This window comes from Ambystoma mexicanum, chromosome 6q (assembly GCF_040938575.1).
Source record: "Ambystoma mexicanum isolate Mex_15411 chromosome 6q, UKY_AmexF1_1, whole genome shotgun sequence".
Taxonomy (NCBI): Eukaryota; Metazoa; Chordata; class Amphibia; order Caudata; family Ambystomatidae; genus Ambystoma; species Ambystoma mexicanum.
This window is the reverse complement of record NC_090937.1, coordinates 1,002,768,846-1,002,781,497: the sequence shown is the minus strand read 5'-3', so window position 1 is coordinate 1,002,781,497 and position 12,652 is coordinate 1,002,768,846.

The following is a 12,652-nucleotide window of genomic DNA, read 5'->3' as shown; positions in this document are numbered from 1 at the left end:
TGTTCAATGGCTTGGAGGTGGGCATGTTCCCTGGCCCCGAGGTCTCGCAGGGATAAAGCAGTGTCCAGCTCCAACTCCCTGCGAAGACCCACGAGGAACTCAGCCCGCCTCAGCGCCCTTCGCATGGAGTTCTCCGCCCTGACCATTGTGAGCCGTTCCTCCTCTGCCCGCTGCCGCTCCGCACCTATCCGCTGGCCCAACCGCTCCCCCACGGAAGCCACTCCTATTCCAGGGGTCTCCTGCCCTCCGGCCGATGCCTGCACCCCTGATGTTGATGGCCCCGAGCCATGATGCCTCCCACGTCGAGCCTGCCGCTGCCTCCGACGCAACTGCCTGTGCCAGCACGACGGCATCCAGGCTGATGGTATCCACCGACGCCGTCGTGCACGTGCCCTGCCCGATGATGCCGTCACATCCTCCATCTGCTGGGGTCCAGTTGCTGGTGTGTCCACCCCTGCTGGACCTCCGATTCCCGACTGTGGCAGGGATGGGATCCCCACCGAGCCGGCTGCATTGGTCGGGGCAGGTCCACAGGGAGCCCCGGTGGCATCTGGGCCGGAAGACGGCATGGAGAACGACTGGTGCATAGTCCCCACAGAGGAGGAGAGGGTCGCCAGATTGGGCGACACATGTAGGAAACCCCCGACCATGGCCGTTCCCAACTGGGCCACGTCGGCACGGTGCTCTCCGTGATGACGTGCATGCTCCTCCGGGGAAGCACGCACCTCATCACGAATTGCACCTGTGCGCAACGCGACACCAATCAGGACCTTCTCCATACGGCCAGGGGTCCCCTCGTACGCAGGTGGAGGGGAGTCAGATGACATGGACATCCCCCCTACCTGCGGACGGGCCTGGGATGGGGCATCCCTGCTGGTGCATGGTGGTGCAGTCACAGTGTCGGGGACAGTGACATGCACAGGCCCCTCCACGGCGACCTGTGCTGCCTCCTGCCCCTGCCCCTGGACTGCAACACTTGCACCAGCAGGGACGCCCCCACCAGGCCCCATGTGCGCCTCAGTAGCGGCCTCCTCCTCCTCTGTGGAAACTACCAACCTGGATGGCTCCACCCCGTCTTCCCCCATTGCAAGCCCCTGTGGGGGCTCACCCACCCCTTCCGCTGCAGCCGTGGGGGCATCCCCGCCGCTTTGCTCCACAGAGCCGTCTCCGCCCTCTTCTTCACGTGGCGCTGTGTAGAGGGAGACATAGAACACAAGCATCAGGGTACTGTACAATGGTCCCCTAGACAGGAAGCAATAGCAGATGAGTGGCACTGTCAAAGATCACTTCCATCATGTCCCTCCACAACACATGGCTCAGTGCAGGTAAAACACATGCAGTAACAGGCATGGTGCATGCTATGGACATTAGCATACATGTCCAATTTATTCTTCAAACATACACTGTTGTTTTGGAACTCACATGCATCATGTTCCATGCCTATCACATGCACACACTTCACCCTAGTTTCATCCATCTGGCCTCGTACACCACAGACACAGTGGATACAAGGATGACTAGGCTGCATCAGTGAACCGGAACATTGCCACAGACATGTGTCATGCATCCCAGGCATTCACAAGTCACAGACACGTTGGTCAGACACACAGACATGGACAGCATATATGTACATGGCATCAGCACCCATCCCTCACCCATGTCCAGGAACAGAGACTGGCATGCTTTCATGTGGCCATTCCGCATAGGGCAACCCATGTTGCAATTGAACACATGCACCAACCGTGTGGTACACACATTACTGGTCTCACATGCATGACGTCCCTGCACACACACATGCATACATGGGCTATGTCACACACACAGGCAGGTATCAGACAACCAGCACACTGCGACATGCCCTGTCTCACACAGCAATGCTTGGCCACTTACCGCTCAACTCCAGACGGGTCTGCCTCTCAAGGATCTGGCCGTGGAGTGCTGGGCCTACGCGTTCCAGGACCCTCATCTGGATGGTACTCATGCGGCCCCGGCCCCCCTCCACGAGGCGCCGGGCCTTCAAGAGGGTCCTGGACCTGCAGTCATCCCAGCGCTTCTTGACATGTTGGTAGTCGCGGACTGCCACCCCCTCCGCGTTGATGGCAGTCACGATGTCCGTCCAGATCCGAGTCCGTCCTTCCTTGTTGGCGCGCTTACTTCCGAAGAGGGCATCATACTGCCCCAGGACTTGCTCCACCAGGACACCAACTTCGGTGGCACTGAAGCTGGTGCCCCTCTGCCTCTCTGGCCGGGGATTGCCAGTGGTGCCAGATGTAGCAGTGCCCAACATGGCAACCCCAGAGGCAGGAGTGGGTGGGCAACTGGGTCCTGGGGCTGGGCTGTGGAGCGATGGTATCCCAGTTGGGAGTACTCTGTTCCAGCAGGGGTGGACACAGCAAATGGACCCCTGCAGATGGCTGATGTGCAGGCACCAAATGGCAGGGCACGGTGGCAGCAGGCAGGCAGGTAGGCAGGCAGCAGCAGATGGCTCGTGGGAGGCTGCTCGGGGCTCTGGGGGGCAGTAATTCGGCCTTGTGGTCTTCCATGTGCTTATGCGTGGCCAGCTTGATACGGAGTGATTTGGCACGTGAAAATCCTGCACGTCTGCGTGTAAATCGAGGAAAGGCCCTTAGCACGTATGCACGTCAGCACGCATATGCGATTTCATTGGACCAAAGGCCCTTAGCGCGTGAGCGCGTCTGTGACGTGAGGCGCGCGGGTGTTTCCCTCATTACACGTGATGACAGAGCACACGTGGATTTCCACCAATCGCGTGTGGAACTTCCTGCGCACCCCAGAAATACACGTACCCAGGCCAATCGCGTGTACGCTCACTTCCCTCCGATTGCACGCGATGACACTCGGACGTGCAGTTTCATTTCATTGGCCCAAAGGCCACCATGCGCAGCGGTGACGTCACGCGCATGGCCGTAGAGAATGGCGCGTGTAAAAATGAAGAGATACACGTCTGAGTGTCAAAGCGCGTAATTGGTGGAAATGGCCTCATCGCGTATGCGCGTCTGTGACGTGTGTACAAAAAGGTACGTGTAGGACGCCATTTCCTTGTACGTGCTTTTCGTGGAGAGCGAGTGGGTGAAATCTGTACTTCTTGTCGGTTCACACGCGATTTACTTCACAGCGTTTCCAGTTCGTACTCCCTGTTACCTCTGACAGTTTTTTCTCTTTTCCTCTTTTCCCTGGGCCTGTTTCCTCAAACAGCTCCCCTACTACTGTTGTCCTGTCTCCTCAGACAGCGTACAATTCTTCTTTTGGCGGGGGTTTTGCCAACGCGCACACGCGCATATTTTTCACGCTTTTCTTCCTGGCAGACGGTGAGTCGCGCACGTATCTAACATCTGTGCTTGCCCCGTGTGTCGCGTACCCCTTCAGAGGTCATTCTAGGCTGCGTGTGACACGCATACGTTCATTCTTGTGTTCCTGGGTGCCACAGTGTAGTGCAGGTTTTTTTTTCCACGCACATGGTCTAGGAGGGGTTGCATGCACCTTACTTCCCTTTTTTGGGCTGCCTGTGCGTTGCGTGACCCGTCATCTTTCCCCAGGGGTGACATACAGCCTTGCTAGAGCACTAGGGTACGATTACCATCTGGTACCCAAGCCCTTTGACCCCCAATTGCCCAGGACAATAGTTCACATCAACTCCCATACGCACAATAACATCAGTGCCATGGCTGGGAGGTGAACAAGCCGTAAGGGTGGCAAAGGTGGCCGAGCCCCAAGTGGTGGCCGTGGTGGATCCGGTAGGGGACGTGGCCGTGACTTGCAGGGTGCCCCCCCCCCCCATGGTTGAGGTTACCGTGGCTGACACCATCCATGCTCAGCCCTTGTTGGACCAGCCCACTGTGGAACCAGACCTGGCACAGGGTGACTCCATGGCTGACTTCCAGGTCAGCAGGTCTAGGCCACGTGCGCCGGTGAACGTTAGTGTCATCAGGCCACGTGGATCAGGGGCAGCTAGGTCATCTGCTGCCCCGCGTAGGCAGGCTGGGGAGGCTGCAGGGGCAGCTGCGGCTCCATTGACCCCACCTCTCACACACCCAGCCAGGACAGTGTCGGTCCAAGTCCATCATGCTGACATTCCCCCTGACACATCACACTTGAGATAATGCCTGCACCAACTCCCATGCTGAGTGTGCAATCCCACGCTCCTGCCCCTAGTGTCCAGCGCGGCGCAGGACACTCCGGATCTCCACCACCTTCCAAGCGGAAGAGGAAGAGTGCTCGTCCAGTAGAGGCTGATGCCCCAGACACGGCTACACAGTCTGGCCCGTCAAGGAAGCCCAGCTTCAATGAGGCCGAACTGAATGCACTTGTAGAGTATGTGTCCGCACATGACCGCGAAATGGTGATTGTTGCAGGATCCAAGACACACCTGCACAACGTCAGGCACATGTCATGATCTCTGCTTCCAAAAGGTCAGGGTTTTCCCAACTCCCTTGGAAGCAGATCCATAACCCAGGTTCCGAGTGCCAACCAGTCCCAATTGGGACCTTTTGGACCCAGTCCTGGCGCCAGTGGCACCAGGCTCATAAATATGCCCAGTCCCAGCGCTGGAAGCGCCGGGCTCATAATGCTTGGGTGGACTTACCTGCAGCAGACCATGCTGCTTACTTGCCTGCCAGTTGAGCCTCTGATCCTCTTCTGTTTGGAACTACTTTTCCTGTTGGGTGGGGCAGGAGCCACTCCCTAGATTCAGAACACTGGAACTCTTCTGGAAAGCAGGAACTCTTTTCTTACCTAGGCGTGGCTGTGGAAGGAGACACCTAAGCACTACAGGAGGCTATTTAAACCACACCCGATGGATGAATCTTGCTTTGCGTTATTCTGCATCCTCTTCAGCAGAACGCTCATCGTGTCTTCTGCATCTGATCCTGGGCCTAAGGAAAAAGGCTTACCATCCTGAATCCAGTCTTCAGCAACACCTATAAAGACAAGAAAGAACAGGTTAGCATTACGGTCTTCAGTGACAGCTCTTCACTTACCTGGTCCATCGGCTGTCACCAACGCCTCGCGCTGCATTCCGGCATCTGAAAGACAAAGGCTTACCTACTCTTCGTGCGCTCCGGAGGTCTTCACACTGCATTCCGGCATCTGAAAGACAAAAGCTTACCAACTCTTCGCACGCTCCGGAGGCCTTCGGCGCTGCATCCCGCATCTGAAAGACAAAACAAGGTGCGTTTAAAGACATTGGGGAACTTTAATACTCACGTGCCATTACTCCTTTCCACATCTAACCCAGTGGGTATTCCGGCACCCTGCAGCCGCTCCGAACTTGTACCTGCAAAATAAAAAGACAGTTAGAGCGCATCGTGAAGCAGGCAACAAGTGCTTACTTACGTGCTTCCAGGCGCTTCTATTCATCACACGGGCTCCATCTTCAACTCACTTCAGCCTGTCATCCGCCATCGCCGGAACCCTGCAAAACAAGAAACATCATTACTAAAGACTTTAAAGACATTAGAATTACTCGAAACTTACCTTTCGTGCAGTAAACGACGGACAGCAGCCCTCTGAAGTCAAGAGGCCTGCTCCCCTTATCCAGTTAAGAAACTGGTTACAGCACCCTGCCCCGAGGCAGATGGAGAGCACGGCGTTCACTTACCTAAGGTGAGAGCGTTAACCCTTGGGGTTCTACAGGAGAAGAGAAAGGGAAGAAGAGAGAGACATTCAATAACCCAGTTCCTTAATCCCATATTTTCTATCTGCAGACATCTTACCCTTCAAGTCAGACATACAGTGCACAGAGGTCCATCCCAAAGAGCCAGCCGTGTGTTACACATCACCTTTGAAGATACGGTATACGCCCAGTCAAGACCGGCGCCTCTACGGGAATCAGGTGAGCGTTACAGAACGCAAAGCCTACCACAAAACTCCCGTCCATGCGCTATGGAAACCTCGGATACCGACCAGCTAGCCCAGTTACTTGGGGAACTAAGGGCAGAAGTGCATGCAGCCCGTCAGGAAACAAACGCTCTAAGAAGGGAACTGATTATTTCCAAGGAGCGAACAGATGATCTCGCTAGACAATTGCTACAGTCACAAGCCGGACAGACCCCGTTACCCGCATCTGGGGGAAATCTTCCTTCTACATCCTCTATGAATCCAGTGCAGATCAACCTACCTGGGAATGTACCTCTGGCTCCGCCCGAACGATTTTCTGGTGACCCAAAGAGGTTTGCAGCCTTTCCAACTGATCAAGCTAAAGTAGCTTTCGTGCTTTCGTACCTTAGTGGCAATGCGGCAGACTGGTCGATCCCTCTAGTAAATCAAGATGATCCGGTCCTCCATGATTTTCAAGCTTTTCAGCTCAGTATGGAAAAACTGTTCGCAAGACATTCACAGGGGCAGGCCTTGGACAATGAGCTTCTTTCGTTGCGACAAGGTAATCAAGACCTTTTGGCTTATATTGCGTCTTTCAACAGACTGATAGTGGAAACTCAATGGCTTGAAGACAAAAGGTTTACCTGTTTTATAGAGGTCTACGTGGAGAGCTCAAAGATGTGTTAGCCCAAGTAGTGAATCCCCCACAAGATTGTTCGGACTATATAGACTTAGTCGTTCAAATAGATCACAGACTGCAGAACAGGAAGGCCGATCGTTCCAAGTTTGATGCTCGAGTATTTTCCAAACCGCCAACTCCTTCCAAAGGAGTAGACTCCGGGGAACCCATGCAAATAGGGGGTCTGAAAGGTCCTCTAACACAAAAGGAGCGGGAAAGGAGAAAACAGTTGCAATTATGCCTCTATTGCGGAAACTCAGGGCACTTTCTTCGAGACTGTCCGGTGAAACCTGCCAAGAAGGCAGTAGGAGCTGCAGTTACCAAAGTTACAAACTCTGAGCAGGGAAACGACCTCGTCCGACAAGAATAGAGGTCCTCTTGCCGAGCGTGAAAACCAGTTCCGTGACCTCGCATTTCGTGATACCTATGGTCCTCATTAGCCCTGATAATCCGGATCGATTACATGCAATTGAAGCTTACGTCGACAGCGGTGCCATCGGCAATTATGTGGATCATGAAATGGTTTTGAGGATGAATCTAACTCTTTGTCCCAAGGCTGTAAAGGACGTCATTACTACGGTGGATAGTACGGAGATAGCCTCCGGGCCAGTAACGCATACCACTCAAGAGGTGACGCTAGTAAGTCAAGATGGACACCATGAGAAGATCGTGTTCGATGTGATCAAGGCCCCTCAGTTTCAGATTATTCTAGGAATACCTTGGTTAGAGAAACACAATCCTCTGATCGATTGGCGAGCAAGAACGGTCCAGTTTCCAGAATGTGTCTCTACTTGTCACCCTCCACCTGGTGTTGCACTGGCAGCAATTTCTTCAGAGACTCCCCAGTTACCTCCCGAATACCTAGAATACCAAGATGTTTTCCGGAAGGATCAGGCTAACTCTCTACCTCCTCATAGGTCTTATGACTGCCAGATAGACCTGATACCTGGATCTACTCCTCCTTGTAGTAGAATTTATGCCCTCACCGAGCCTGAGAACCTTCACCTTCGACAATACCTGGATCAATACCTGGCAAATGGGTTTATTCGTCCTTCCAAGTCCCCTGCTTCTTCAGCTTTGTTCTTCGTTCCAAAAAAGGAAGGAGACCTTAGAACTTGTATAGATTATCGCTCCCTGAACCAGATCACCGTTAAGAATAGATATCCGTTACCTTTGATCCCTGAACTCCTGGACCAAGTCAGAAAAGCATGCATATATACAAAGCTGGATCTTAGAGGAGCTTACCACTTGGTACGAGTAAAAGAGGGCGATGAATGGAAGACGGCCTTCCGCACCAAGTATGGGCTATTTGAATATCAGGTTATGCCCTTCGGACTTTGCAATGCCCCGGCCGCCTTTCAATATTTTATGAACGATGTCCTCAGAGAGCTCATAGATGTGTGTGTTGTTGTTTACATTGACGACATCCTCGTTTATTCTTCATCGGAATCTGAACATCGGAAACACGTGAAAATGGTCCTCGAAAGATTGCGTCAACACAAACTTTTCGCTAAGTTGGAAAAATGTGTTTTCAACGTGACTGAAGTTGAATTCTTGGGATTCATATTATCACCTGGCGGAGTGTGTATGGATTCAAAGAAGGTCGATGCAGTTCTCAAATGGCAATCACCATCCTCCGTAAAAGGTGTGCAAAGCATGTTAGGCTTCGCTAACTTTTACCGCAGGTTTATCCCCGAATTCTCTCGAATAGTCCAGCCCATCACTGCCTTGTTAAAGAAAAACAAACGTTTTGAATGGTCTACCGAGGCGGAACAAGCTTTCCAGGATTTGAAGACTAAATTTATCTCTGCACCAATCTTAAAACACCCTCGCCCCGAACTCCCCTACATCGTGGAAACTGATGCTTCAAGCCTTGCCATGGGGGCAGTTCTATCACAAAAGGACCCTGTAACCAATCAGTTGCATCCCGTGGCATTTTGGTCCCGCAAATTCTCGCCTCCTGAAATCAATTACACGATTACTGACAAGGAACTTCTGGCTATCAAGTCTGCCTTTAAGGCTTGGCGGCATTATCTGCTGGGGGCCCGACACACCGTTACTGTGATTACGGATCACCGAAACCTGCAATATTTGAAAACCGCAAAAGCCCAATCCTCTAGACAACTCCGTTGGGCATTATTCTTTGCCGAGTTTGACTTCATAATTACCTATCGACCTGGTACAAAGAACGGTAAAGCTGATGCCCTTTCTCGGATGGGAGTGGAAGAACACTTGATCAACCCTAAACCTGTACCAATCATTCCCGAACAAAGAATTCTGGGTGTAATCGCCACAGAATCCATAGAGGAAGTTAAGGATAAAGCCAGGCAACTTGTAACTCCAGCAGACATACAGAATTGGCATCTGCAGGGAAAGGACTTTGCAGTAAAGGACAACTTATTGTATTTCCAAGAACGATTATACCTACCCAGCATAGATTTACAGAAAAAAGTAATCTCTTGTTATCACGATTCTTTAATGGAAGGACATCCCGGTATGGCCAAGACCTCAGAAAAGATCAAGCGCTACTTCTGGTGGCCGTCTTGGAAAAAAGATATCAGAGACTTTATAATGTCCTGTGGAGTATGCGCCCAAAACAAGAGTCAAAAGGAAAGACCAGCAGGCCTCTTACGCCCTATTGACATCCCACCTCGCCCTTGGCATACGCTTTCTATGGACTTCATAACCGATCTACCTCCATGCTCCGGATACAATACGATTCTAGTAATCGTGGACTTATTCTCCAAGATGGCGCATTTCATTCCGCTCAAAGGCTTGCCAACAGCAGCAACTCTGGCCCGAGAATTTCTCGAAAACATCGTCCGACTGCACGGTTTTCCTTCGGTTCTAATTTCGGATCGAGGTAGTCAATTTATTTCTCATTTTTGGCGAAGTTGCTGTCGGTCGGCTCAGATTGATGTGAGACTATCGACCAGTCACCACCCTCAGACCGACGGACAAACCGAGAGGACCAATCAAACTCTGGAACAGTATTTACGCTGCATGCTGCAACAAACTGAAAAAACTTGGAAAGACATCCTTTGGATAGCCGAATATGCCTACAATAACTCTGTCCATTCGGGAACTGGGAAAACCCCGTTTTTTCTTTTGTACGGCAGTCACCCTCGAACCTCGGAGTTGGATCCCCTCCAAGATCTTGAAACACCAGCAGTAGACTACCTGCATTCTACAATCACCCAAGCCTTTAAGGAAGCTGTTTCTCACCTTCAAAGGGCTAAAGAACAATACAAGAAAGGAACAGATCAACATCGGAAGGAAGCCCCTCAATATCAAGTAGGGAATCAAGTCTGGTTATCCACCAAATATCTACCTCTAAAAGGGACACGCACATTCAACCCAAGATACCTTGGTCCCTATTCCATCACTACCATAGTAAACCCAGTAGCGGTCAAGTTGGACTTGCCCCCGCACATGAAGATACATCCGGTCTTCCACGTCTCTCTATTAAAACCCGTGCAACCTCAAACCCGACTAACTAAATCTCCAAAACCTATCCTAGTTGATGGAGAACAAGAGTTTGAAGTCAAAAACATTCTGGACTCCAAGATCTCCAAATCTAAACTATTTTACCTAATTGACTGGAAAGGCTACGGCCCCCAAGAGAGATCCTGGGAACCTGCTGAATATGTCCACGCTCCTCGCCTAATCAAAAGATTTCACCGAACATTTCCTGACAAGCCAAAACCCCCGGAGAAGCCCGGTTTGGGAGGGGCCTTGAGGGGAGGTACTGTCATGATCTCTGCTTCCAAAAGGTCAGGGTTTTCCCAACTCCCTTGGAAGCAGATCCATAACCCAGGTTCCGAGTGCCAACCAGTCCCAATTGGGACCTTTTGGACCCAGTCCTGGCACCAGGCTCATAAATATGCCCAGTCCCAGCGCTGGAAGCGCCGGGCTCATAATGCTTGGGTGGACTTACCTGCAGCAGACCATGCTGCTTACTTGCCTGCCAGTTGAGCCTCTGATCCTCTTCTGTTTGGAACTACTTTTCCTGTTGGGTGGGGCAGGAGCCACTCCCTAGATTCAGAACACTGGAACTCTTCTGGAAAGCAGGAACTCTTTTCTTACATAGGCGTGGCTGTGGAAGGAGACACCTAAGCACTACAGGAGGCTATTTAAACCACACCCGATGGATGAATCTTGCTTTGCGTTATTCTGCATCCTCTGCAGCAGAACGCTCATCGTGTCTTCTGCATCTGATCCTGGGCCTAAGGAAAAAGGCTTACCATCCTGAATCCAGTCTTCAGCAACACCTATAAAGACAAGAAAGAACAGGTTAGCATTACGGTCTTCAGTGACAGCTCTTCACTTACCTGGTCCATCGGCTGTCACCAACGCCTCGCGCTGCATTCCGGCATCTGAAAGACAAAACAAGGTGCGTTTAAAGACATTGGGGAACTTTAATACTCACGTGCCATTACTCCTTTCCACATCTAACCCAGTGGGTATTCCGGCACCCTGCAGCCGCTCCGAACTTGTACCGGCAAAATAAAAATACAGTTAGAGCGCATCGTGAAGCAGGCAACAAGCGCTTACTTACGTGCTTCCAGGCGCTTCTATCCATCACACGGGCTCCATCTTCAATTCACTTCAGCCCGTCATCCGCCATCGCCGGAACCCTGCAAAACAAGAAACATCATTACTAAAGACTTTAAAGACATTAGAATTACTCGAAACTTACCGTTCGTGCAGTAAACGACGGACAGCAGTCCTCTGAAGTCAAGAGGCCTGCTCCCCTTATCCAGTGAAGAAACTGGTTACAGCACCCTGCCCCGAGGCAGATGGAGAGCACAGCGTTCACTTACCTAAGGTGAGAGCGTTAACCCTTGGGGTTCTACAGGAGAAGAGAAAGGGAAGAAGAGAGAGACATTCAATAACCCAGTTCCTTAATCCCATATTTTCTATCTGCAGACATCTTACCCTTCAAGTCAGACATACAGTGCACAGAGGTCCAGCCCAAAGAGCCAGCCGTGTGTTACACATCACCTTTGAAGATACGGTATACGCCCAGTCAAGACCGGCGCCTCTACGGGAATCAGGTGAGCGTTACAGCACACTGGCAGACCATTGCGGACATCATAAGTGCCCTTGGAATCGTGAGGCGCACAGCTAATGATTGCTACAAGCGCTGGAATGACCTGAAGCGCAGGGCAAAAAATAAGCTGGCCTCAAGTCATGCCGCAACTCTAGTGACTGGAGGTGGGTCTCCAGCAGACGACATAGAACTCACTCCACATGAGCAGGTTGCTGGGACCTACGTCACGGAGGAACAGATCCAAGGCATGGGAGTAGTGGCAGATTACGAGGCATTGTCCGGTGAGTGCACATGCATGTGTGTGTCATCCATGTGCATGTTGTGTGTGGGAGGGCTTCTGTTTGTGTGCCAGGGGAGGGTGTGTGTGCCTGAGTGGTTCGGCTCACCCATGTGCCTCTTCCAAAACATTCTTTGCACCAGCATTTGGGTATAGCAGCATCCCTTCGGCCAACATTAGACATCCAGCCCAACACCACGCCAGTTGCCCTTGGAGTGTCATCTTGCCACTACGCTGTTGCTTATTTACCTCTGCTTATTCATGCAGATTGTTTGCATACCACCACTTTTACTCAGGATTTCTCAGTCCTATTGTCACATGTCTGACATGGCTATGGTACAGTGGACTAGCTCTGTTTCGTGGACATGATTAGTTTGGACATGTCCCTGTGCTATAGGACCATTTTTGACTGGCAGCTGCATGTTAAACATTAGAACCATTACAATGAAAATGATCAATCATATGAACAAACTGGACTGAATGAACAATTGGTGACCTCCTCTCCCTCTTCACTTCATGGCTAGGGTACATGCCATCTGTGTGATGGCATGTGTATTTGACCTGCCAATCACTGGCCAATGTGTGATGGCACTGCTAGGCAGCATGCAGCAAATGTGTTCATCTTCCATCTTGGTGTCATCAATGTGTGGCATCTGCCTCCCCATCACACGCAGTGACGGTGCATGCATGGGAGTGTTTTAGTCATGTGGCACATGTGTCAATCAAGTACTGTTTCTGTAGCCTATCAGCCCTCATTGTGTGCCATGGTGCTAATGCCTGTTTCCATTTGTTTCCTTTTATGTCTTTG